Source organism: Equus caballus, chromosome 5 (genome assembly GCF_041296265.1).
Source record: "Equus caballus isolate H_3958 breed thoroughbred chromosome 5, TB-T2T, whole genome shotgun sequence".
NCBI classification, from domain to species: domain Eukaryota; kingdom Metazoa; phylum Chordata; class Mammalia; order Perissodactyla; family Equidae; genus Equus; species Equus caballus.
This window is the reverse complement of record NC_091688.1, coordinates 68145784-68148334: the sequence shown is the minus strand read 5'-3', so window position 1 is coordinate 68148334 and position 2551 is coordinate 68145784. Positions and strand designations below refer to the sequence as shown.

Genomic DNA, 2551 nt, shown 5'->3' with positions numbered 1-2551 from the left:
TCTGCTGTACAGTTTTATTTTTTGACTAGTTAGTAATGTGAAAGGTGTGGACTTGATGATATTTTAAAGATTTTAAATAAAAATTTGAAGGCTCCTGAAGCAGAAGACCCATGCTGTATCTGGATGAGATGAGTTTGACGTCTTTCATCTCCAACAATCCTTTCTTAGTGAGGGGATGAGTTGGAAAAGGGGAGTTGATGTGAAAAAAAATCAAAGAAGATAAAATAGAAAAAAGTTGGTGAATAACAAGCACTAAACCACTGTTTGATTGGTTCACAAGTTTACTTCCAGGTCATAGTATTTTAATGCTGTGGCTCTCAGGCTTTGCTCCTCTCCTTTGCCCTGTGTATCAACGTCTATATTGTTTCTCATCATGGATTTAAAAAACAGGAGAGCGGAGACCTAAGAAGTGGAAATTTAATTTGGTTGATGAGCAAATGGCATCTTAATATTATTCTGTGATAGTATTGCAATAGAGAGAAGTGGTGAGAAAGAAGTTGGTGAGAGACGTAGCCAATCTCTATTCTTTCCTCAGTGGATTCCAAGTGCATGTGCTCCAAAAGGAAGTCTCAGCTTTCCCCCACATTGGCTTAGCATTTGTAGGCAACTGCCTAAACTGAATCATCCTAGTAGAGTACAGGATAAAAAAAGTGACTCTAATTTCACGTAACACACAATTTTTCCTCTCATCTAAGATTTTTAGTGGATCCTCCAAAAGTCAGTGGGGTAGGTGTGAAGTACCCTCACATACTGAAGTGAAATTCCAGGTCACCTATGAAGGAGGTTCAAAGAAATTTTGAAACCAGTTCTGTAAGTCAAAGTCTATCACTCAACACTTGCAATAAAGGAGATGGTATGGAAAGTATTGGAGGTTTGATGAGGCTGTTGAGAGAATCTATTTAGACAGTATAGTAAGGGTACTGTGTGGTTCCCCATTCCTTGGAGAAGGGCAAGTTGGCAGATGAGGGAGATCAAGAGAAGCTTTGACCAGCTAACACTCAGCTAACACTTAGGAAATGTTAACAAGATGTACTGCCACATGGAAAAAATATTGCATGTGAACTAAGACATAATATTTGGAGCAAATGTTATTTCAGTATTATGTCTAATCTTTTGCTAAAAAGTAATTAAATTCTTCTTTAGAATTCTTTTTCTAACAACCATGTAGTACAATACTTTTTCAGTAAGTAAAAATCAGTGTATAAATTATCATGAGTACTCAAAACCTATTTGAAGTGTCTGACCAATGATAGAGATTCAGTAAATATTTGTTGATTTATGAATGGATGCTGGATTCTAGATAGAACTGGCAAACTGGTAGGATGTCCCAAGAGAAGCATATTTTCAGGGGATTAAGGAGCATTTCATGAAGGAACGTGTCCTAAGGGAAGAAGGAGCTGAGGATGAAGATATTAACCTTATAATAAAATCAAAATCCTCAGACAAGGATCTTTGAAAGAATGCTAGTTGCTATTAGAGGCCATTCTAGCTATCTTGGACCTATATCTGGGTCCCAGGGAGAGGGAGACTATAAATAAAAATTGAAAGTTTTACCTAGATCTGAAATGCATTTGATGTCCTCTAAAAGAGTACAATACCAAAAAGAATCATTCTTCTTCGTGACACCACTCTCTCATCTCTTCTGTCCTTGCTCTGGGATGACATGGGCCAACATGAAGCTTCAGTAGTCTGAAGGCTCAGAGAGGCGCCCAAGGGAGAGAGACTGGTCCTGCGACAGGTGGACTGATAACAGCCCCGAATGGATGAGCATCCATGCTCCTGGAAACTGTGCATTAGACAGAAAACAGAGTCGTTTCCTTGGTGCCTAGCAGAATCTTCAGAGACACTGGAGTATTCCATTTGAAAGGTGGAATGTTGGGTATGGTCATGGCTTGAAGGATTTCTAGGGACTTGGCAGAGGGCCGAAGATAGCAGAGTGGTGAAAGGACTGGCATAATATTGATACCTAAAGTGGACTTACACATACCCCCATAGAATGCTGAGGAGGGAGTAGAATGCTAGTTACAGAGAATAAGCTCATTTATTAAAGTTAGTCTAATTTTTTTCAACTCTCTTGAAGAAGTCGGGAATCACTGCAGCTGAGTTGACCATATGAGGATTTATTTTAGCCACATGAAGTGAATAAATTAATCATTTGCAAGAGCCATCCTTCTAAAATATTAGCATGGTCAAAATTCCATTCTATTACAATTTCTTGTTCCACAAAAGAGGATTTATAAGGCAATGAAACCCCGAAAATACAGTCTATCTCAGCCTAATATGCCACTGGATAGTTTAAAAAAAAAAGAAAAAGGAAAAGGCTAAAACAAGCACCTGTGGCTCAGCGCCCAAATGTTTTATTTCCCTGAATAAAGCTGTTGGAGATCAACACCTGCATATTTTCCAACACGATCTCATTTTATAATGAGCATTTGGTGAGTATACCGAGGTTCCAGGTGTCATTGTCTTTCCATTCTCTGGCATTCAGAAATGTAGCATTTGCATGACAAATGATTGCACCGGTTTTGGCAGTGAAGGGCCATTCTGTTGT

At 38.7% G+C, this 2551-nt stretch overlaps 1 long non-coding RNA gene across 1 annotated transcript; it reads right to left on the bottom strand.

Moving 5' to 3' along the window:
* Window positions 1-263: 263 nt before the first annotated feature.
* LOC138924378 (uncharacterized) lies at window positions 264-1799 on the bottom strand. The gene is made up of 2 exons (XR_011439425.1): window positions 1555-1799; window positions 264-402 (listed from the first exon to the last, which is right to left on the bottom strand). It is a non-coding gene; the product is annotated as an uncharacterized lncRNA (long non-coding RNA).
* Between the last annotated feature and the right edge of the window lie 752 nt (window positions 1800-2551).